At 43.4% G+C, this 24,750-nt stretch overlaps 1 protein-coding gene and 1 long non-coding RNA gene across 2 annotated transcripts in view; one reads left to right on the top strand and one right to left on the bottom strand.

Moving 5' to 3' along the window:
* NTRK2 (neurotrophic receptor tyrosine kinase 2) overlaps positions 1-24,750 on the top strand; it is a 307,599-nt gene that overhangs the window by 135,247 nt on the left and 147,602 nt on the right. The gene's annotated exons all lie outside the window — the stretch shown is intronic.
* On the bottom strand, positions 5,112-15,781 carry LOC118931089 (uncharacterized). Its single transcript, XR_005032270.2, has 4 exons — positions 15,438-15,781; positions 14,818-14,910; positions 9,386-9,478; positions 5,112-8,336 (listed from the first exon to the last, which is right to left on the bottom strand). It is a non-coding gene; the product is annotated as an uncharacterized LOC118931089 (long non-coding RNA).

Here is a 24,750-nt window from a genome sequence, read left to right as displayed (position 1 = left end):
TAAAATGCATTCATTTTAAGTTCTCTTGTAAGTACTTTCTTCTTGGACCCACGTAACCAGGCAGAAGTTGGGAGCCTCAGACTGGGCAGAGCCAACAGCGTTTGCCAAATGTGGGCAGGAGGAATTTTCAAATGCAGAGTGTGTCCCCTGAGAAGCAGGCACTGAGACAGAATGGAAGTGGCAAGGCCTCTGACCAGGAGAAGCTCTCGAGGGAGAGAAAATGCAGAAGGGGCCCAAGAAAGCTGCAGGGGGTCAGACTGCAAAGCAAGTATGTCCTCAGGCAGAAGAGGGTGAGGGGGTTATGTTAAGCCCGCTAGATTGCCACTCACCCTCAGGAAGTATGGGCAGGGCTGCCGGGGAGTCACTGAACCAAAGTCACCCACTGGAGGAGTTCCTTGTCTCCCAGGAGGGATCTGGACTGTATTCCATACCTTGGTACTCAGTCCTTGATGCCGGAGCAGCCCATGGGGAGCATGGATCCTGTGTGAAAGAGGGGGTGGATTTCAGAGCACAGGTGGATTTCAGGGTATAGCTGGGGCCCTTGGTCAATTGCACTCCTTTAAGTGAAAGATCTTTGAGGTGCTCTGAGGCAGAAGGAGCCGTCTAATCTGACCCCCTTGAACAGATGCACTGGGTTCCTACTGCCCCCCATCTCTGTAAAATGTACTGGCCCATCTGACAGTGACCTAAACACTCGGCTGGACAGCTGGGTCCTGGGGCTCAAGGGACCATCTGCTTCCTTAAAGGACTTATTACTGGTTACATTGGTTTAAAGAGCTTCAACTATAATTATTAAAAAAAAAAACACGAGAAGTACACAGACTGGCAAGTCAACATTTTGAAATGTTTAAAATGTCATTTTTGAGCTGTAGCCATCCTTTTATTTATGGGAACATGGATCAACATCTGAAACTAAGACCTGTTTTTGTTTTTCTCGCCTACATACTAAAACCTCAAGTGATTTTATTTCATTTCATTTTGTGTTCTCCATCAAACAAATTTCCTATCATGATAACTCCAGTCACCAATTCATCCAAGCGTATGTCCGTACCTTGCCAGGCATGAGGACCAAGCTGGAGTGGAACAGAGCAATGTATTATCTTATGAAATTATTTACCCCTGCTCTCCAGCAGTTCTCAAATAGAATCTTTTTCAAGAAAAAATGATGCCTTGATTGGATTCAACAGACTTTAGTGAGTACTTTCTATGTGCTAGACTATAGCTTGCCAACTCCATGGCTATAGCAACTGTATGGGTCACTATATGAGTGAATGAGTAGGTGGGCTGGTGGGGACTGGTCCCAGGCACAGCCCCTGCCGGCTTTGTCATGCCAGGATGCAGGCTCAGGGTAGCCAAATTCTCTGATTTTTTAAGATAAGGGGAGATCTGGGTTTATGCATGAAATTTCCCAGTTTTAAATGTTGGCAAGGCCCTTCACATTTTTTAAAGTCTCTGTGAGCCAAACAAAACATGTCTTCTTGCCAGATTTTGCCTGTTGTGACCCTCTTGCTGGATATTCTGCTCATTGCTTTCAAGATATGGTTCCTCCAGAGCAGCATGGAGCAGATACTGGTCTTCAGGCTGGCGGGCTTCCTGGAAGCAGACACTGACATGGAGATTCATGTATGAGTGGCTTATTAAGGCTCTAGGGCAGCCTGGGGAGGAGGTGGAGGAAGCAAGGCCAGGAAGCAGGGGCTTAGCAGGAGAAAGATTTCAGACATAGCCTGCTGGAGGGTTCTGGAATGTCTGGAGTGGAAGTTGCCCCTCCAGAGATTTGGGAGTTGGGCTTTCATAATTTGTGTACCCACCAGTCTGGCAGAAGGTCAAAACTGATAAAAGCAGTCTCCAGTAGGTCAAGGGCGGTCCTCCAGGAAAGAGATGACAGTGCTGGCTGCTGTGCGCTTTGAGCAAATGATCCTGGCATGATTTTCCCACGTCTGCAGGTTGTAAGAACCACAGGTCAAGTCTGAATTCAGAACCTTCTCTGCTCCAGTCCAGTCTAGTGTTTGCTCATGCTCTTTCCAGCTGTTCCTTAATGAGACCAATGTGTGGAATTCAGTTTATTATTTTAGACCCTGACTACTTAGCATGTTGGCCCCAGACTCCTGGTGCACCTTTCCACTAGGATTGTGTGGAGAGAGGACTGCGTGGTGGCTATGTGGAGAAGGCGGGACAGGACAATAGCAACTAGGAAGGTGCTCTGGAACCAGCAACATTCTCACAGCTCTGAACAGGCTCCCGGGAGCCTGCGGTGGCTCCCAGCTCTAAGTTTGCTTAACTAAGTTTGGCGATTTCATATCTGTGATGAAAGCATTGATTGGGGTGCTTTGTGCCCCAAAGCCGAGTTCTGGGCCCCTGAGACACAGCTGTCCTGATGCTGGTGGGGTGGGCCTTTTGTAAACGAGGCTGGTGGTTATACACGTTGCATGATCCATGCCTAGAGTACACTATTTCCTTTGGAGAGCTCAAAACTATGTATTTAATTTAAAGATTCATCCCCTAAACTCCAGCCAGTGCCCCTTGAAGGAATTCCATCAGAGGTGGGGAGAGAAGCTATAGCAGGATCTGCCGATGGGATGTGTCTGGAGTCTGAGGCATGAAAGGAGGCAAGAAGGCTGAGACCTTGTTTTAACTGGACCCACTCTGCCTGCCCGCACAGCCCTGGCTCTGTGTCCTCTGCTGTGGTTGCCGGCTGGCTCATCCTCGCAAGCCTCCAGGTTGGCCGGCACATCTTCCCTGCTCTCTCCTCTCTGATGCTGTCCTGGGATCAAGCCAGGTCTTGCTCCTGCTATCTTTCAAGCCTGCCTGGTTTTCTCCACTCCACCATGTCCACCTTCCCTTAGGCTCTCTGCATTTGAGAGGGGGGCCAGCCTTCTCAGCACTTCTTACCGTGCTTCCACCACTGGGAGTCCAGCATTTTCCTCCCAAAACACAGACGTGAGCCAGTCAGCCCTGAACTCACACACCTCTGGCAACTCACAGAGCTCAGTAGATCAAGCCCACACTCTTCCAGAACATTCTTCCTATGGCTCATCTTCTCAGCCATGGCTTCCCAACCCCCCACCTCTGCTCTCCTTCCTCACACTGCTCACTCCACCTGGTTTGGCCCTTCCGCCCACCACCGTGTACATTCATCTGTCGGTATCCTGTCACTTACAGATTGGGTGACCTTGGACTTGGAACCCAGCTCTCCAAGTCCCAGATTCCTCCCCAGGGAAATGAGGGTGGCAGACATCCACCTTGCGGGGTGACTGGGAGACAGAACAGGAAAAGCACAAGGCAGTGGTACAGCATGTGACATGCTGCAGGTGCCCAGGGAAGGAGAGTATGGTCACGGTGATGGCCATTGCTGCTGTCCCCTTTCAAAGCCCAGCTCAATTCCCGTCTTCCCCATAGAAGCAGATTACCCACACAGAAAAGAGGTCTTCTTTCCTGTACACCCAGATTAGTATTGTGCCTTATTTGATCATCTAATGAGAAGATCCTGGGTCCTCTATTGCTGCATTAAACTGAATTATTCCAAAGTACCGGACCATATGCCATTCTTGTCAGAGGTACTCGTGTTGTAAAAAGAAGCAAAAGAAGCCTGTTCTCAGTTGAGTTCACTTTTGTTGGAATGTGAGATGTTTCTGGATAAAGCTGTGTGGGACTTCAGGCTGAGAGGCTTGATCATAAATCTCAAGTCTCTGGAGTGAGAAAGGTCAGTGAAGCTTGAGGGACCTGAATGCAGGCTGATCCTCACTACAAACAGCACAGGCTACACTTTCTGGGGAACTTCTTTGGTGCGGGGAGCAGGAATATTTTGCTGTATTGGTTTCCTAACAAGTCACCCCAGCTTTGGTGGCTTAAAACAATGGGAATTTAGCCTCTCACTTGTGGAGGCTGGACGTCTCAGACTGAGGGGTCAGCAGGGATGCTTTCTTCTAGAGGGTCTGAGGAAAGGTCTGTTCTGTGCCCCTCCCAGCTCCTGGTGGCTGCTGCCAATGCTTGGTGCTCCTTGGCTTGCAGCTGCACCCCTCTAGTCTCTGCCCATCTTCACATCACCTTCTCTCTGCATCTCTATCTGCCCGACCTCATTTGAATACTTGTCATTGGATTTAGGGCACCTTCCAAGTCCAGGATGATCAATCTCATCTTGAGATCCTTACCTACATCTGCAAATACTCTTTTATCCAAATAAGATCACCCTCACCACTTCTGGGGGTTAGAATTGGACATCAATTTTTTTTTTGGAGGCCACTATTGAACCCACTGCATTTGAAAATAGATGCTGGTAGTGCCATGGAATGCACCTGGTGTAGGTGGCAAGCAGACCTAAGTTCAAATCCCTGTCTCCCCGATGCTGTGGACCTATTCCTTAACCTCGCTAAGTCCCAGTTTCCCTTTTTACAAAACAGGAATAATAATTTCAAACACACAGGTTGTAGGGGTCAATGAAGAATGTATCTATCTAGCACATAGTAGATCCCCATATAGTTATTCTGTAGTGATTCCCACTACTCAATTCATTCAACTAATAAACATCTAAGTCTCTGAATATCAAGGTGAAAGAGACATAGCACATGGCCCTTAGTCATATTAGCATTTATAAGAGGTTCAATGTTTGTTGAATGAATAAATAAAATAAGTGATCAAATCCAAAGCCTATCAGAAGCACTTGCCTCGTGCAGGCACCAGGTGAGGCTCTGGCAAGTATTTTTATACAGCTTGCTGCCTGTAGAATGAGCAATGATGCCAAACCTTTAAAGGAAGCTTGTTTTTTGGACTATTCCTTAAAACCCTTAAGGAATATTTCAGGCATACCTCATTTTATGGTGCTTTGCTTCACTGCACTTTGCAGATACTGTATTTTTTACAAACTGTAGGCTTTGTGGCAACCCTGCATCGAGCAAGTCTATCAGCCCCATTTTTCTCACAGCATTTGCTCACTTTGTGTACTTCTGTCACATTTTGGTAATTCTCACAATACTTCAAAGTTTTTCATTATTATTATGTTTGTTATGGTGATCTGTGATCAGTGATTATGACTCAGTGGAAGCTCAGATACTGGTTAGCATTTTTTAGCAATAAAGTAATTTTTAATTAGGGTATGCACACATTTTTTAGACATAATGCTGCTGAATACATTTAGACTACAGTATAGTGTAAGCAGAACTTTATATGCATTGAAAAGTCAAACAATTCATCTGGCTTGCTTTACTGAGATGCTAGCTTCACTGGGGTGGTCTGCATTGAACCTGCCCTGTGTCTGGGGTACGCCTGTATTGTATTGTCATTTCACTTCATCAGCTTGCATGTGTGCCCTTTGGGTGGATTCTATAGGGAATTCATGGCAAGAGGCAACATGGTGTCCCAACTAAAGAAAAACTTACGGCACAGAGCAAAGTGAAAAACTCAAAAGCCAATTGGGAGCTAGGTAGGTAACAGTGTGGGTGGGCGAGCCCCCTGGAGAGTGTGTGTCTGTTTAAAGAGGACAGCTGCTGCCCACTCCTTCATTCAACCATTCTTCGAGTATTCTCTATGTGCCCCACATTGTGTGAAGGCCACAGGGCTCAACAGTGCAAACCCTTTGTCATCATGGAACTTCTATTCTGTAAACCCACCTCCAGTCACCACATGGGTATCCAGGCCTACTGAGACCGAGTCATCTTCTTCTGAAAGAGAAGAAGCCAGAATTCTGTGTGCAATCTCCTAATGTTTAGATGTTGGCAAACACTGTACATTCTTAAAAGAACACTGCACAGGCCAGACAGAACTTGTCTCTTGTGACCCTTGGAGTGGAGACTCACGATTTTTTCCTTGAGAAGCACTTTTTCAATGTTTGGTTTTAAGCTAATTCCCATTTTTTCTGCTCTCACTGTAAGTTGCTAGTGGTTACTACCTCTTCCTGTGTCCTCCAAGATCAGATGATTCTTTTGTGTTCCATTCCTGTATTTTCAGGTGAACTAACCTGAATGTCAGTTTTTCTTTCTAATTCCTTTTCCGAATCTCTAATGACTGTTTTCTGTTCTCTCAAGCTTCCGGAAAGGCTGTTAGTGTTGCTACCTGGTCCTCCACATTTCTTCTCTTGAGGGTCAGAATCTAACCCAAGCTCTTAACTAAACTGCTCATGAATTAGTCTGCTTTTAAGCATACCTTTCTGACTCTGTCATCCAATTTTCACAGTCTCTGACTTGCACTGACTCCCAACCTTAGGTGTGATATTAATTTCTCTCAGGGGGACATGGGTTTAATCGACTTTTTTAATTAACATTTTGTAAAATTGGAGCTGTCATGCTTTATGGCAGACTGATACAAATGTCTATAATTACATTTTTGGCACTACATCTTGGGAATAGTCTAGAGATGTTTGTTTTAACCCCTTCCTAAAATGTTCTGATTTATGGGCAGGGCTCTTTATGCACCCCTCCCGACAGGCCCTGTTGTCATGACAGCAAAGAACATCATTTGTCAAAGAGCTATAACTTCATTCTATGTTGAAGCTAAAAATTAATCTTCTAGGGTTTATTCTTATGACAGGGAAATTTTGCATTTCTATAGATCTCCTGCTTCTCCTTAATTCTGCTCATCGTTGGGGAGATTCTGGCTTCAGCTGAAGATTTTCTAGAGAATAAGATAAACCCCCCACTTTCTACTCCACCCTTGCAAACAGATAAATTCTCTTATTCATTCCAAAAAGAATTCAAATGGACTCATTAGTAGCAAAAAAAAGTAGAATTATCCCTTATGTTTCCAACTCAATATGATTTTTGTTTCTTTAAAAAACATTGAATTCTTTTTATTGGCTTTTTTTTTTTCAGCTAGCAAAGTTCAAGGAAAGGGAAGAAAGAAAATGTCTGTCAATCTCTTCTATAAGCTGGAGAAGAGTGAGATATTTAGTTACTATATTTACTTGTGTGATCTGTGACTCAAGGATTACCAACTCAGTGTCTACTATAGGGGCCAGGCAAATACATAAATCAGTACAGTGGGTTTCTAGGGACACTGCATGCCCTAATAAAGGGGAGATTTCATTTCTGCTGACAGAATGTGGACCATTCTGCAGGATTGTCCCATTTCATTATTTTTTAAGCCAGAACTCTGTATTATATGAAATTTCCTGATTTTAAAATGTTGACAGATCACATATAGGTTATTTTTTTAACAATGTATTTTTTTTTAACAAGGGCAGATCATGTATATATATATATATATATTTTAAACAATGTGATAGTCAAATGAACTTGGAGGGCAAGTTCACTCCATGGGCTCACTGATGTAATTGGGTAGCATGTTAAGCCATGCTATCCGAGAGTTTAGAATGGTTTTGTTTTCTCTACGTTGAACAACTAAACCAATTCAGTTCTCAAGCTCTTCTTGGGATCTGATGTGTTAAATATTGTTTCTGCAGGCTGCACTGGAGGAGATGGTCTGCCCATTTGTCTGCTGGGTAGCACTGGGCCCTGGGCAGAGTGTGAGCTGTGAATTAGGGCTCATCTCTGAGACCCACACGAACTCTGCTCTGATATTCCGAGATAGATAGTGGGGTCCACTGACATCTTCAGGGATCATCTATGGATTTATATTCTTCCCCTTTGATGGATGGGGCAGTTTAATCCTCTTCACTGAGCTCCATAGTTTTCTTTTGTTTAGGGACCTCCTGAATGGCCCCTGCCTCTCCGCAAGAGATGGCAGGGATTTTTTTCTTACTGAATTTGAGAGTGTTTTGTTTCTCATTCATCAGACAGGAAAACATTAGTAATTATTAGGAATATTCCATCAAAAATGTCTGGGGGCAAAGCTGCTCTGTGGCTGCCACTGCACCAGAATAGGAGTGGTTTAGGGAACACGCACCCCATGTGAGTCCACTTGTCACTGGATTTAAGACATTAAAGGGCTCATGTGGATGATGCTAAACATGGGAACTGGAAAGGCTCTGGCAGCAGGAGGGGCTTAGGAGGTGCTTTGCACCATTCAGACCCCATGTCATCTGGCCTTTCCCTCCTTTTCCACCCTGTTCCAAGCTGCCTTTCACACTCCAGCCTCACCAAGAGTCCCTGCAGGTCTCCAGCCACCTTCATGTTTTGGTGTTCTGTGCCCTATACCTGGGAGGTTATGCACCATTCCATCTCATTTAAACCCAGGAAGGGTTTTATAGTGTCCTAATGAGTATTTGAACTTTAGCCATGTTGGTTTGAAGTGTGATAAACACAATCTCCAGATCAGTGGTTTTAGAAGCCGGCACCAGATAGGAGCTTCTGATTCCTCCCCTTTCTCCCTGTCCCACTTTCCTGAGCAGCCGAAGGCATTTTCTTTTTGTATTGTTTAGTTCCATTTTTCTTTGAACTGATCTTAGCCTATAAGAGAGAAAGAATATGTTATAAATAAGGTAGATTATTGTACAAATGTGCACATTCCCCCTGTTTCAGGGAGGGACAGTTTAAACTCTAAAGCTTTCCTTAGTATTATAAATAAATTTTAAAATATCACCCAATGGTCATAAACTGATTCTGATGCTCATATCTTGTTTATTTCCTTTCCTAAGAGATTTTAAAAAATTATACCAGTAATGCATTTTTAACAAATATATCAATTACAAATAAAGGAGTAAAAATTTCTTATATTCTTGCCATCCAGGAGTATTCTACTTTTTTTCCTCTGATACCCTTCTTTGCATATAATTATTACATGATGGAAATAATATTGTATATGCAAAGATTTCTTCATGGAATCAATATTTCTCAATCAAATTTTTCAGGGCTCCTTAATATTTGATCTTGTGAATAAGCCATGAAGTAAGTAATCATATTCTAGTATTAGGCATTCAAATAATTTCCAATTTCATTTATAAAAATAATACCACACTGGGCATCTTTGTCCATACTTCTGTTTTTTTTCCCTTAGCACTGATCTCAGACACAAAGTTTCTAAGTCATCAGGTTTTAATTTTTAAGACTCTTATAATAATATATTGCCATTAACTTGCCAGAAGTACTGGCTAACTTTCCGTCATACCAGAAGTGTGTAAGAATTCTTTCTCATAGTACCCCTGTTGAGTGTCTAGCACTGAGTTTTGTTAATTTTTCCCCTAGCCTTTGTTTTAGTGTTTATGTGTTGTTTTGTATACATGTCTCCCTGTGGTCGAGTGCACGTGTATATTCACTGCTAGTAAGAAAAAATGGCATGTCTGGTCTCCTAGGGCTGTGGTACGTTGGAAGTTCCTGGAGAGAAACACCTGCCATGTACCAGGCAATACTTGAAGTGCTTTGCATACACCAACTCCTGTAATGCTATGACTCTCCTATGCTGTAGAATAGCAGTACTACATACTACTAATAGTAGATATTACTACTACCGCATTTTCTCAGAGATGGAAGCTGAGGCCCAAGGAAGCTCCATGACTTACTGAGGTCATAGAGCTAATAAGTTCAGAGGCAGAATTTCAACCAGAGCCAAGCAGAGTCTACACTCTTAACCATTCCTGGAGTGCTTCCTACTCCTGTAAGAGAGAAGAAGAGACAGAACGCATGGTCAGCACCGGTGCTCCCAGGTGGCAAGGTGCCTTATGAGAGTCTTCCAGCTCTCTTTTCTCCCTGAATGGGAGAAGAGGTGCAGGTCCTAGACTCAAAGTAGGAGAAACTTCCAAAAAAACAAGATCTTTTAGCTCAAACAAGAAGGTATTTCACAGTCTCAGAAAACAAAATTTGTAAATTATTCTTCACAGTAAAACAATGAGTCAGATCAACTCCAAAAGATTTAGAAATTGCATTTGCCATTGAGTCTAGAAAACAGAATTCTTTCAGAAATACAGAGACTCATATTATTTTCTTTTCATGTTGATCTTGAGAAAATGAATTCAGTTCATGTATTTTCTGATTCCTTTTGTTGCTGTCTCTTTAACTTAAAACACGGTGGGTTTTGTCTCGTCTAGTTATAGACTTGAGCTGCTATATTAATAATCCCAGTTTATTTCAGTACGCAAGCATTTGATAGCCACACAGGGACATTGGACATTTTCAAGGAATGCAGAGATATGAGACATACCCTCAAGAGATTTATAATCTCACAGGGAATTTAAAATTTACAGAACAAATATAGTAAGGTACAATGAGATAGATACCATGAAACAGGTTTAAAGAACCACGGGGATATAGTGAGCAGAAAGACACAGTATCTTGCTGGCATTTCTGCCACCCATGGAAGGATGGGCTCACGTATAAGTGAATGGAGGTGAGGGGCAGCCTGGATGGACAAATCAGGAAGTGGGAGATGTAGACGCATCAGAGGCCCAGCGGTGTCACGTGATGAGACTGCTTCATGGGCCACACCTGCGCCTTCACACAGTGCCCCTTGCAGAAGGGCTGCATTCATGGCTTAATACTGTGCTGTCAAAATTTTGAAATACTTAATAATTTATGAATAAAGGGCCCACATTTCATTCAGCACTGAACATCGCTTGTTGTGTAGCTGGTCAAGCTCATACTACAATTCATAGGCAAAATAGACCAAAAGCAGCTGCCTTCTTGCCCAGGCAATAATTTACATTCCTTAGAGTGGGTATGGTCCTAGTCTCCTCTCCTGGATAAGTGTATTCTTTGGCCAAGGAAACCCATAACAACTGCTTAAGCATTCCTTCCCACTCTTTCAGGCATGCCTGCATTGAGAAAGACTTCCACAATTCAATCCCAGGCATTTTATCTGGGAGCTTGGATTAACCTACATATCTTTTCAAGAATAGCGATCTTTTAGGGTGGCATTTAGTAGCTGTCACCATTCATCAATCAGCAATTATTGAGTGCCTGGCCCTGTGCGAGGACTCTTTCCTTGCTTGCCCCAGCATCATCATCAATCATCATAGTAGATATATTTGGTGTTCATCTGTGCATAACCCTGCACTACAAGATGGAATGTGCTAAAATGTATTCTGTTGGTGAAACTAGCCAGACTCTGAAGGGCAGCCATTGCTGGTACAGTGAGCTTTTCCACATCAAAGAAGGATGTATCTTTCAGGTGCCAGAACCATGGGATCATTTTTCTGGCATCTTCCACTATGAGATTCAGACAGAGATAACTATAAACCCACAAAAATTCAGAGATGATGCCCTGAGTTGGCTGAGAATCACAGCTGCCTCCGCCTCCCACCTCCTTTATAATAGTCATGTTGTAAAATTATGCAAAACCCTTGCCCTCCACATTATTGCTGAAATAACTGAGTAGGTAATGGCAACATACAGCTGACTCAGGGAAGCCAGCTCATGGGAAGCTATTTAGAAATCATGTATGTAGAAATACTTTGAAAAATATAATATGTGAAAGTAATGTAAGTTGTTGTATTTATGGTTTATAGAGCTTGCTTGAGGCAGTTTCTGCATCTCCTCCTGCAATGCCAGCAAGTCCTAACCTAATATGAGACTCAAAACAATTGACAAGATGAAACAGCTCCAGAAACATAAGGAGGCCTTCATGGTTGAAGGGTAGGATAGGATTTAATGGGTCATGCTCTGTGCCAAGGCAGAATGCTTTATCCCATTGCAACTTGGGGCCATCTTTCAGCAGAAACCTCAAAGAAACAGGATCCCTCATCATTTGAGCCCCATAGTTCCATGCTTTGCCAAAATGTTTTGAATTAACCTTATGGTGGGAGTAAAACTGTTAAAATGTGCTGACATATTTTGAACATTTTATTATTGAAACAACTACTTCTCAGATATTTAAGGCCAAGCACATTGGTACAAGGTAGATGATCATCTCTAGGTGCACAGATATGCACGTCAAGGGCAACCATTCTTGTGGTCTGCCTGGTCCATTTGTCCCACAGTTGGTTAGAAAATTTTGACTGTGTTGCTGTCTTTATCTAAGGAAATAGCTCTGCATGGACATGAAATATCTTGGATTAAGGAGGATGCTCTTGGGTTAATTTGAGTGTAATGATTATCAAGAACCTTCCAGGGACTTGGGAATATGTGAGGTACTGTGGGAGACAATGTGATGAGCAAGGAAAGTCTGTGCCTTCATGGGACTTATGCTCTAATTGTGAGAACAGATTGGTTTCACTATCCAATTACACTAGAATATGACATGATTCTTTTCTAGCATAATTTAATATCATCACAGATGATACAGGACCACACTTCTTTATCCAAAATGCCTAGACCCAAAAGCTTTGGATTTGGGGACTTTTTGGATTCTAGAAATGCAATATGGTTCCTATAGTGACTATCACTACCACCTTCAGAGCACCTGGGGAGCTCTTTATAATCATGTGCAGTGATATTTCTGCAGTAAAATAAGAATAGTTACACTAACTGGAATAAGCAAAGTCTACAAATAACCTAACAGTGATTTAGGTCAGGTTTTAGTGCCAAATTGAGTTTACATTTGGGTTTTGGTATGTTTCAGATTTCAGAAGTGCAGATCATGAATTGGGAGCCTGTAGTTGAGAATAATATGGAAAAGTATACGTTACATAATCTTAAATGATTTTGGAATCTGCTATAGCAGAGGTCTGTGAGAATAATGTTATTTCCCAAATACCCAGAATAATGTCTGGCACAGAGAAGGCATTTGATAAATATTTGTTAAGTACATAAAAGTAACATTAAGAAATGTAAATTGTCTTTTACTGAGTGTCTACCCCATGCCAGACACAGGGCTCTTCATATCAATGTTGCTGGGTAGGTACTGTTGTTTGTACTGTTATTCTTTATTTCTAGATGAGGAAACTGTGGCTGAGAGATGGTAAGTGACCTGTCCAAGGCTATCTGGGTGGCAGGTGGTAAAGCCTGGTATATATCTAGTGGCTATGGCTGTGGTGGCCATGAGCACGGTCCGTGGCAGGCTGCCTGGGGTCCAAGTCCTAATTCTGCCACTCACTGGCTGTGGGAACTCAAACAAATGATTTGACTTCTCAGTGCTTACATTTTCCCAAACGTAGAATGGAAATAACAAGAAGATCTACCTTATAGGACTGTTTAAAGATGCACTTAAAGTGCTTAGAAACCATAACTGGAACCTAACAGGGCTTCTATGAATGTTGGCGAAATTGGAGGCATGGGAGGGAGACTTTGTGCCAAAGGATTTTGTCCTATGACTTTTAGGCATAAAGAGATAAAACTTCAGATAACCTTTTATACAACCTAATTACAAAAGAATAACGCAGTGGTTCTGTGACAAGCTAAGAGTATAGTGACTAAGTCTAAGTTACAGAAGAAAGTCTGTTTGGTTATCTCCATGTGGTTTAGGTGTTGACAGAATTAAATAACTTATAAAAATGAGAGGATTAAGAAGAGAAGAATACCTCCTTTGTAATAAAGATGCTAAGATGTTACATCTTTTTTAAAAATCTTTTTTTCCAGTTTTATTAGGCAGTAACTGACATACATCACTGTATAAGTTTAGGATGTAGCATGATGGTTTGGCTTACTATATTGGGAAATGATCACCACAACAGGTTTGGCTAACATCCATCATCTCATACCTTCCTCCAGTTGCCCCTCCTCCACATCCCCTTCCTATAGTAACTGTAAGTCTGACCTCTTTTTCTTTGAGTTTAGTGCTTCTTTGTTTAGATTCCATCTATATCTACAGTGTTTGTCTTTCTTTGTCTGATTTACTTCACTTAGCATAATGGACCAACAAGGTCCACCCATGTTGTCCCCAAAGGCAGGATTTCCTCATTTTTTATGGCTGAGTAGTACTCCATTATATATGTACACCACATTTTGTTTAAAGTTTCTATTCATCCACTGGTGGACACTTAGGCTATTTCCATGTCTTGGCTATTATAAATAATGCTGCAGTGAGCATGGACGGATGTTGGACATCTTATACCAAAAGGCACCATCAGACTTAATGGTGAAATATCTGAAGTTTTCCCATTAAAATCTGAAGAATACAAGAATGCATATATCATCACTATGATTTTTTTCTTCTTCTGAAAGTTCTAGCTACTGGAATAAGAGGAAATGTATTTAAGAGGTTTAATCTAAGGAAAAGAGAAAGATGTTAATATTTATGGATATTATAAGTGTTTAGAAAATGGTGGAGAACCAACTAATCAATTTACAAACCTAGTAGTAAATCTAAAATTTCTATAATCTGTCTGGATACCAAGCAGATTATTTGGTAGCTCGTAGCTCACGCATATGTTAGCAATAATATTAGACAATATATTGGGGAAAAAAATGTCCTTCAGAATGGGAAAACAATACCAGTGATAACTGTAGTCCATCCAAACAATACCAGTGATAACTGTAGTCCATCCAGAAGGAAACAGGGAAGGAGATGAGAGAAAGCCATGCATATGAAGTTGGTACTGTCCACAGAATTTGTAACACCAAAAAAAGAGAAAAAATCTAAATGCTCAATAGTATCAGAATGACGAATTGAATGACGGTAACATTTCAAAGATAGTAAAAGTTGAGTATGTGCTCACAGTTTAAGTAAAAAGTTCAGAATTTAAAACTATGTGCAGTATAACATTTTATACACATCATGATTCTAAACTTATTTCTTACATAGAACAAATGAGCTAAAATCTCCTGTATGTTAATCATTATGGGATGTGGCATTATAGGTGATTTTAATTTTATTGTTTATACTTTCTGCATTAAAAAATTTTTTTACCAACAGTAAGCATGTGTTTTATAATGCAAAAAGTTATTCACAATCTTTTAAGGAAGAAACAACACTGGAAGAGTGAAGTTACCTACTTAGTACTATTTTCCTTCCCACAATATGTATTATTTTGAGAATGTCTATTGATGATCTGTGAAGTAAAATAAATAATGGCTTATTTATTCAAAATAGTTTCAGTCTTTAAAATACAGATCTATTTACCTTTGCTTCACTGATGAAAAATAAGTGAAATTCTGCACAGAGGCCTTAATGATTTTCTTCATAATGTTTGGCCATAAGACTTGGATTCAATTTCTGGAACAGAGGAAATGCCAAGATGTATGAGAAGCCACTGGAAGGTGAAACATCCATTTCATTAACTCTTTGAAAAATAAATTACCTCACTTCCTTTATTGCTGTAGTAATTAACCCACATTCATACTGATTCTGACCAATGCTGTGTATTATTTATTATTGTGCATTTGTGGTTTGGTGGTCAACCTAATGGGTATCTTTGTCGGATGGTTTTTGTGTGTTGGGACATTGAGGCAGCTCTCATCTGCTCTTCTCACTTCTCACCAGAAGAGTCAAAATAGGCTCTTAAAGAACCTACTGCAATATAGACCACAGGTGACTTAATCTATTTGAATTCTTGACTTTTCACTGGCTTCTACTGTATCCTATTCATTTTGGTTAATCTGTGCCACTGACCTATGTATGTGAGACTCCCACTTCTTTGCACAAAACTTAGCACATAATAATTGTTCCCTCAATGTTTGTGGACTGGGTGGAAATGAAAATAACAACTGGGGACTTCAAGCTGTAGTTTGAAATGTCTTTACCCGTGCAGGGTCTTGGCACCCTCTTCCGAAGGCAGATACCTCCTGGGGTTCACTCACATGCAGTAAAAATCCGGACCAGTGGCAGCTTCTTTCCTTTGATCAAGAGGTAGTATTTACGGAGTGTGTGTCCGCCCCCTGCTCTGTGCTGAATCTGGCCCAGGGTTAGGCTTCAGGACGCGGAGCTGACTGCAGACGCAGACGCAGGGCAGGCTCCGCTCCTTCAGGCTGGGCGTCGGCGTGCCTGTGGCTTTCCTCCGCTTTGCTGCCCAGGAGTCCTGCTGCCACCGTCCCCCTAAACCCTGCAAACAGGCAGCGCGCAAGGGGGAAGCTGCAAGCACATGAAGCATGTCTGCAAAATGCAGACAAATTGCTGCTTTTTATTAGAGACATGGATGAAGGACTTTGGGGAGCTCTGAAACTGCAGGATGTTGGGTTTCTTTACTTTTTCTCAAACTCTGCTTTCAAAAATACGATGTTATTAAGTAGTGCATTTGCTGCCAACATTCCCCCCTCTCTCTCCCTGCCTCCCTTCCTTCTTTCTTCAGACCTTAGAAATAAAGTAAGATCTCTTTGTTTATTATCCTCGCTGATTAGGAAAAATTATCCAGCCCGTTCTTACCAAGTTCAGACCTTTGTGAGACACGCACCCTCCGTCCCGCTGGGGTCACCCTCTCATGTGGACCCTTCCTTGACCTTGTCATTACCAACCTCTCCACAGCCTCAAGAAGCCCTTTCTCGGATCCTGTTTCCAGCTCCCCCTGCTACCTCTGCTCCCCTGATGCCAGCCAATAGTCCCCTGACCTTCCTGGACCACAGACATCAGCCCTGCCTTTTTTATTTTCACTCTGTCTCATCATGTGCTCACTTCTAACTGCTTCCCTGGCCACGGGCCCTAATCGCTCCCTTGCACATACTCACGGTGTCCTTGCTCTTCTCTTGGAGGAACATCCAGCGGGTACCTGAGTGCTCCCCAAACCCGGGAACCGCTGGGCACCCTGTCGCCAGCGGTATGGGCAGCCCTCAGCCTCCCTGTCTCCTAGAGAAAGGCTCCATGTCCCCCTTCCTCCACATCCCTCTGCCTCCTCCTCCTCCTAACTCCCTCTCTCTCCTTAGCCTCCTTAGCTCCCCACCCTGCTTTTCACTGCCTGGAGAAAACCACAGCCAGCCGCCAGGAGAGAACCCCGCCCCTTGCCCCTGTGCATTTGCTGGCGCGTGGCTTGGCCTTGCCTCCTAACACTGTTTCTCCAGGACAGCCCTCCACGTGTGCGCTGGATTCTGCCCCTTTTACCCCACGGAGAGCATCACACTGACGACCGTCCCTTTCTCCCTGCAACCTCACCTTTCCTTCTGTGCTGGAAACACACTGCCCTGTCTCACATTTGATAAAACAAACTCCTCCTGACCTCCGCCCCCTCTGCCCCCTGGTGCTCTTCAGCCCCAAAGGCTGCCCTTCTCTCCCGTTCCTCTCTCCTCCTTCCACTTTAGTTCCCTCAAACCATGCTTCCATGCAACGCAGCAGCACACCGGCACCTTCCACAGTTAGTTCCCACGCTCACGCTCCATCCTCATCCCACTCGGCCCGTCAGCAGCCCCTGGCACAGCTTCGCGGATCTTCTTCAGGTGCTTACTTCCCTTGGCACCCAGGACCCCCGCCCGCCTGTTGTCCTCCCACCTCAGAGCTGGCTTGTTTCATCTCTGGTAGCCACTGCTGAGCCCCAGAGCTCAGTACGTGAGACCCCTCCTGTCTAGCTGCACGTCCTCTCTGGGAGATTTTATTCCACCACATGGTTTTGAATCCATCTTAGTGCTGGTTTTGCCCACCTCTGAGCTCCGGCGAGATGCCGGGGGGGCTCCTTTTCTGAACTCCAGACCGATAGGGCCAACCACCTGCTCAGCAGCAATGCTTGGATGTCAGTTTTCCTCTTACACTAGCACATCCAGAACAGAGCCCTGAGCTGTCCCCTGAGATAAGATCCTCCCAGAGTCTAACCCATCTCAATAAATCTGTGAGTCAAGCCAAAATCTGCGAGTGCTCATGGCATCCCTTCCCTCACACCCCTTGTCCAACCTCTTACCAGCTCTACCTTTGAACTATATCTAGAACCCCATTGCTTTGCCCCCGTCCAGTGGCTGTACTGACCACCGGCATAAGCTTCCCTGATCCGCCTCCTGGAGTACCCGGTCTCACTGGCGTCTTGCTGTTCAGAGACCAGCCTGGGTACACTCGTTCCCCAGGGCCTTTGTTCTGTGACTCCCTCTTTCTGGAACGCTCTCGTCTCCTGCAGGCCCTTGTTCAAAGATCTCTGGAGGACTTTCCTGGCCATTCATCAAGCGGCAGTCCTACTCCTACTGGTTTGCGCTGTTCCTCTCCCCAGCCCTGCATCTCTGCAAAGCCCTAGTCACTAACAGACATGTTGTGCATTTCCCGGCTATCACTTTGATCATCTGTCTCCCCCACAAAATGTAAGCTGCATTGATGGCACAAAATTTTGCTCTTTTGTTCACTTGCCTTAAGATATTTCATCATAAAAAGTATTTGTTGAATAAATGAGCAAAAGAATGAATGTCCCAGGTTGAATCTGGGGGACAGCGAGGTCCAGGGCTACTTGATGAGAAAGCATTCCATTGAAAGTGAAAACCTTAGGGGCCCAGATGTGTACATATGTGCAGATGTATTGAATCCCGTAGACAAAACAGTGAAGCAACAGGCAGAGTTATGTATCCTTTTCCCCAGAAATTTGATGGCACAGCCAACGGGGGTGACTCTGGAATCCCTCTGAGTCCCCTGCCTGGCATTTCCAGCATGCTCTCCTGCCATTTCAGCTCTTCAGCACAGGGAAGGCCTGGGTCATCTTGCTCTGGCTGCTGAGCACACACTGGGATACCACACTGTCCTGTGCAGAGACCCTGACCTGTCCAGTGAGCAGTGGTGGCCTTAGCCCATCACCCTCCAGAGTCAAGTGTCGCCCTCTGTACATGTTTCCCCAGTGCCTGCCAGGGCCCCCTTCATTCAACATGCGTTTATGTTATTAGAGCATGAGCACTGCTTTTAAGACATTAATAATTTCCTCCTTCTGAGGACCCGAGAAAATCAGCTATGAGCCCCAAGGAAGAACCTTGGCCAAAGACATGGGTCCACTCGGCCTCACCTCCACTCCTGGACCACAGTGTCTGGCTGAGCTCCCGGGGCTGTGGCTCCTGCTTTGGTTCTTTCTCTCGTCGTCATCTGCCCATGAGGCTGCTTTGCTTGTCACGCTGTTGTAAGGACGTGATCCACATGCCCATGGGACCCTCCTCTTTCCCTGGGTCCCTGGCTCAGGAAGGTTGGGGTTTTCTTCTGTCTGAGAATTTGAATCCACCTTGTCCATGGCTGTTCCGATAAGAACTTTCTGTTCTTTAGGATAAATGTAGGAAAGAGCTAGATTTTGCTGAACATCTTGGGGAACAGCTGGATGGCTGAGTTCAAGATCCACTAGTAGGTCCAGTATAAGGTCTATGATATCTTAGACCATGAACACCTGTTTTTTCAAAAGTTTATGAAAGGTCCTGGGTGCCTGACGGGGAGGGGCATGAGAGGGTGCACACTTGGATGATGCCTGCTCTATCCCTGTGATCAGCTAGCTTGTCTGACTAACTCTTGATGACATGCTCACGTGGCTCCATTTCCTGCCTGTGTGACCTGAAGATTGCAGAAGTCCTCTGCCTTAGGAACAGGGGAGCGTAATGCCTGCTCGATGGTGTCATGGTGGGGATTTAATAAGAAGATGCCTAATACATAGGAAGAACTCTGTAAATACAAGTCCTTCCCATGATATTGCACACAGTAGGTTTGCAGTATAAACACTTAGTTGCTGGATAGATTCCCTGGGTCTCTAAGAGCTGAGCAGTTATTATACCTGGAGGTGTTGAGGAAGGCTGGTGAAGTAGATAAGGCACGACTCCTGTGCCCTGCCCCTCTCTCACGCCCTCCCCACCAGCCCCCAGCTAGTCTACTAAGCTTCAGACATTCCTTCCTCCTCATTTAAAGGCTGCCCACTGTCCTTCATTGCTCAGAGTCTCTGCTGATGTGGTTGGCCAGCTGCTCTGTCAAACAGTGCTAGGCCTTAATGGCTGTGGCAGTTTGATGTGTTCTCTTTGCCTGGGATGACTGCATTTTCCCCAGGGAGTTTTGAAGTCAAGAGCTAGAGCACAAAGGTGTGGATCTCCAGTGGTGGGCCACAAGTGGTCTGGCCCTGCCTTGAGTTGAACAACTCCAGGGGGCACCAGCCAGAGTGGAGTGCAATTTCTCAGCCCTATGCCTGTCTGATGCAGGGGTGGAGGCTTTATGCCAGGCACTGTGCAGGAACAAACACTCAAAGAGTTTGTAATCTAACTGAGGACACAGGGAAGTGAAAAGATCATTATAATGCTTGGCTAATTGGGGGCCAGGGTTTCATGTGAGCAGAGAGGAGAAACATTTAGCCTAGCTGAAGAGGTCAGGGAGGCATCCTGGAGGAGGTGATGACAAAGGACAAAAAGGCAGACATTGGCAAAGACATGGAGTCAAGACACTGAAAAAAGGCCAGCCCAGTGTGAGCACAGAGTTACCAGTCACTACCCCTTCCGTTGCTAGGGCATAAGGGAAAGAGATGGGAAGGAAAGTCTGCAAAGGGAGCTGAGGGCAAGATCTAGATTAGGAGTTTGGTTTGGACGGCATTGTAGGTGGAGCCGTCAATAGATTTTAAGTAGTGATGGGGAAACAAGAGGGTTGAATAGCATTGTAGAAAGCTCTCTCTCCAAATGCAGCAGGAGCATGGACCAGAGGAGGACGGGAGGAGGACAGGAGGCTACAGCTGGCCAGGGCAGCCACTTTCCTGAGAGCGAGGGAAGCCCGGACCAGAGCAGTGACCTTCTCTTTGCTCGCTAGCACTAGTTCAGCCATAGGCTCACTACTTGGAAAAAAGCAATGGCTTCTATGTTTATAAACATAGCATCGATCCCACCCACGTTCAGAGAACAAGTCAGAGAAGTTCTGTAAAGGAGGTAAAAAGAGGGAGCAGAAACAGACCCCCCAAATACTCTTCTCTAGTTACATTTCCACATGTTTCTGGGTAACTTGCTCAAGTCCTCCGCCTTTCTCCACCTGCTTGCTAGAAATCCCTGACATTTCTGAGGAGAACAGAGAGAAACAGTTCCTGCTGGAAGCTGTAAAGTGTTACAGAATGCTAAGGGATGTGCTGTTATTCATTTCTGCCCATTACAGAAAGAGAAGCTGCCCTGAATATGGTTCTTGTAATTTCAAGAAAACCAAAGACGGAAGGGATATGTCCTTTCATATAGTTCTCAACTCAATTGCTAGTCTTTATTCTTGCTAACTGCCGAACTTGAGACTGATTAATTGCATAGAACCCAGCTTCCACACTCAAGGAGTCATGGGCAACAGCAGTTCCATCAGAGGGGTTCACAGTCAAGCCCGCCACAGACACTTATCCTTTGAAAGTACACTTTCTTGTATTGTAATCATTTCAAAAATGATCTGAGAAATTGGCCCTCACAGATGGACCTCTCTCATCCTCCTCTCAATCTGATAGATAGAATGCAGTTTTTCCAAGAAAAAGCTCTATTTCTAAATCATTTAAAAAGAAACAAGTGGAAATCTAATTTTAAGCCAAATCCTTTTCTTCTTTTACACTCAGTTCATCCTTCATGCTTCTTTATTTTCCCCACTAGCATCTTTCACTTTAATGTTTTAAGGAAGGAGTGTTTTATTGCCTAAGTCTTCACAACATGGAGGCCGACAAGCAGTTACAGAGAATGGGCTTAGATGATATATATTAAAAATGATAAATCACTTTCCAGTCTTCCATAACATTTTATTTTCTCTGGATCCTTACCTCTTTCTGACTTATGTACCTGGGCTGATTAATGCTCCATCTCCCCTGTTACACTTTATTTGGGAGCCTGTGTTTCATTTGCCTGCCAATAGTGATAGCTAATAAATTAATCATGTAGCCACACAAACCGTGCCATGCAGGCTGCTGCCAGCATAAAACTGCCCATCAAAAAGCAGGCAATTCTGTGCCTTCATTTATCTGCTACCCTCAAGACTCATATCATTCTCCAGTTGAGCTGCAAATGCTCATTTTTTCAGAGGCATGGGCTGGGAGAATGAGAGAAGGCTAATGAATGCATTCAGGGGATCCTCCTGAATCAGCAAGCCCCTTAAAGGCACAACAGACACAAACAGGCAGCTGCAGCTTGCTGGGATTCAAAACAATGACAAAAGAGCTAGTTAAATATTTGAAGAGCTAAAGTATCTTGTCTATTAATTCCCATGGAAATTGCTAAAATAGGCTGTCCTCCCTTCTCCAGGGGAGTCAAAGTCATTGGAATCTCAGAGCTTTTCAATCCTGTCAAGAATGCTTTAGAAGAGCACTACATTTCCATTTCCATAACAAGCCCATTCAGCACTATAGGTAATAAAAGTTGGGTGCTTGGATGGACCCCAGAATATGGTGCCCATTCACTCCAGCCTCTGGTGATGCAGGACGGACTCACTGACAATTAGACTACGATTGCCCCATGCCGGTATTAGCTTGGCATCTTACACTTGCAATTATCTTGAACTATAAATACATCATCAGGGAGTAAATTCCAAGATCTGGATATGGCTTGATTGAGGACCCAAAAGCTGTGACCAGGATCCACCTTTGGGCTCTCTTCTGTTAGACTGGCTGGACTTGGAGACAAACTTTGCTCTCATGGTTGCAGCAAAGATGACTTCCATCCACTCCTGATGCTGCATCCTTCCAAATGCCTGTCCAGTAGGAAAGTGAACATCACTGATGTCAGCCTTTGTACCATGCCCTAGAATTGGTTTTGATCAAACTAACTTTAGTCACATGCCAATTCTTGAGCCAAGCAAGGAATGGCATCATGCTGATTTTTTATGCCTGAGTCACTGGTTCCTTTTTGAATCACACTGGCTGCTGGGGGGTAGGTGTGTAACCAAATAAAAACCATCACCAATTGAGGAGGAAGTGGATACAGGGTGGCAATCCAAATAGCAACAACCATAAACAAACAGAACAAACAAACTAGAATAGTCTGCTCAGGTCACCATAATAAAATATCACAGACTGCGTTGCTTAAGTAGCACGTATTTATTTTCCTATAGTTCTGGATTCTACATGTCCAAGATCAAGGTCCAGCCAATAAGATTTCTGGTGAGGGCCTTCTTCCTGGCTTGTAGACAGCCATGTGGCTTTTCTTCTGCAGCTTGTAGAGAGAGAGAGAAAGCCCTGGTGACCATTCTTATAAGGACACAGCCCTATAAGAGTAGGACCCCACCCTCATGACCTCCTTAATTACTTTCTTCAAGGTCCCATCAGCCACATTGGGGGTTAGTACTCCAACAGATGAATTTGGAGGGTACACAGTTAAGTCCAGACACAAAAACAATGATAATACCCAGCTATGCTTTTCTAATTAATCCTGTTTTAGGTGGGCTTTTATCCCTCGAGAGTCAATTATTTTTATGATTTTATAGCCTGAGAGTAAATGTGCTTGGTAACTTCTAATGTCTACTTTGAAGAACCCCCAGCAATGTATATAATCATGTGGCAGCTACTTAATGGCTATGAATTTAGGGACCAAGGAGGTTCCTGAAGATTGGCATTTAGTCAGGATTCTGGAACTGGAAAAGAATTTGACAGCTTTTTTTAAACAGACAAGAGACCTTGGACCTTTTTGGGCTCATCTTTTAGAAGTGAAGTGTTCTTAGTGAAAAGTTATGAGCGCCACAAAAAAGGCAGAGGCCTGAGACTAGAATTAGACCTCCTGACAATGTGAATAATGGTGATGTTGTCCAGCTTCATCACCTACACATACCATCAGAATAAAAAAATCAAAATTTTGATTAAAAAAAAAAACAAATTACACCTCAGATAATAAAGATTTCCACAGTTGGTAGATTCCTTTATATTAAGAAAAGATACTTCCCTAAGATGAGGTCTGAAAATGTGACCTTCTAAGGGGATTGCTTGCAAGGGAACAGCTCTTATTTCTCAATATTTTACAATAAGTTTTTAAAAACATCTTGCATTTCTTTATCATTGACATTTATATATTATATAGTTATGTGCATACCTGCATGTGCGTTAGAGAGAACATATATAGACATGTGCTGCTTTTAACCAGACACAGTGGAATCTTTCTATAAAATAATAGTCCCATGTTTTCATAGCTATAATTGCGTTTTCATAAGATTTGCTTGAAACATCCCTATTGTGTCAGTCAGAATGGGCTAGGTTATGCTGCAGAAACAAATAACCCTCAGAACAGAAAAGATGATTTCTCCTCATGTTGTATGTGAAATACAGTTTGGCAAGGGATGCTTTTATTATTTATCTGAGCTTCCAGGAACCCAGAACTTTATGGTGTCACAGTTCACTATGGCAGGATGAAGAGGAAGTGGAAAACACTGAACTGACTATTAAATCTTCTGCCTAGAAGTGACACATGTCATTTCTATTACCATTTCATTGGCAAAAACAAGTAACATGGATTGATGGTGGTGAGGGCCCAATCCTCTGCTTAGAGGAAGAGAGGGGAACAGTGCCATATCTAATACAACCATGAACCCATTTATACCAAATCTGGCTCTTGATCAAAGAACACCAAGGTGGATAGTTAGAATTCATTAATTTATTCATTCAACAAGTCTTTATTGAGCACTCAAAATGTATCAGGCACTATACTCAGTGCTAAAAGCACAAGGGGAGACAAGATAGGAATATTTGCTGCTCATAAAGTACTTACAGTTTAGGGAGAGGTTATACCAAAAACATAGATAATTACAATTCAGAATGAGATGAGCTATAGTGGGAAAGAAGAGTGTTCCTTGGAGATATAGAGAACACTAGTCAACAGTATCGAATGTTCCTACTGTTGTCTATGACTTCTTTAAAACTCAGTCCCTACTACTTTAGGGGCATCTTATGCCTTTTTAAAAAATCCATCCAGTCAAAGCCAATCAGCAATTCAGATATTTGTTGAGTATCTCCCATGTGTAAAATACCCTGGTTGACACGGTTGTAATTGTTATGAAGCTTATGGAAGAGTGTGAAGAACAGAGTAAGATTTTTTTTTAACTGAGCTTAAAATGGAATAAGAGAAGATGATATAAATGATTAGTACAGTGGAGAATGTGGTATTTATCCTTAGACAAACAACCTGAATGTTAGTGGGGTGTTTCTGATTTGGGGAATGTAAAAATGCTTCCATGATGGAGTGACTCTTGGGTGAATCTTGTTGAGTAGGTCAAGTTCAATGA

The sequence above is a fragment of the Manis pentadactyla genome, chromosome 3 (assembly GCF_030020395.1).
Source record: "Manis pentadactyla isolate mManPen7 chromosome 3, mManPen7.hap1, whole genome shotgun sequence".
Lineage (NCBI taxonomy): Eukaryota > Metazoa > Chordata > Mammalia > Pholidota > Manidae > Manis > Manis pentadactyla.
This window is presented reverse-complemented; position numbering and strand designations above follow the sequence as displayed.